Consider the following 357-nt stretch of genomic DNA (forward strand, 5'->3'; position numbering starts at 1 on the left):
AATGTTAGGCTACTAACCATTCAGAACACTGAGTGCAAACCTAGCCTCTCTCCTCTCTGCCACCTACTGACACACAAGTGACACAGCAGAAACTATTATTTTATTATTGGCTATGACTCCTATCTGTCCCTGGATCCAGGGATAATAAGGTGAGTGAGCAGCTCTGGGGCTTATTAGCCACTTCACTCAGAAGCCATCAAACCACGTAAGATACAATTGGCATACTTTTTCCACAGTCTATTTCATCTCATTTCCTGCTTCCATGTCTCTGGGTAGCCTTCATCCCGTTTTCCAGCCAGGAGAATCTTCTGCAGGTCTCATAGTAAGACAATGGCCAGATGTGCCCAGACTGAAAGA

At 45.1% G+C, this 357-nt stretch overlaps 1 pseudogene; it reads right to left on the bottom strand.

Annotated features, from left to right (window-relative positions):
* LOC116104384 lies at nt 1-114 on the bottom strand (annotated as a pseudogene).
* Nucleotides 115-357: the final 243 nt, after the last annotated feature.

This window comes from Mastomys coucha, unplaced genomic scaffold (assembly GCF_008632895.1).
Source record: "Mastomys coucha isolate ucsf_1 unplaced genomic scaffold, UCSF_Mcou_1 pScaffold21, whole genome shotgun sequence".
Lineage (NCBI taxonomy): Eukaryota > Metazoa > Chordata > Mammalia > Rodentia > Muridae > Mastomys > Mastomys coucha.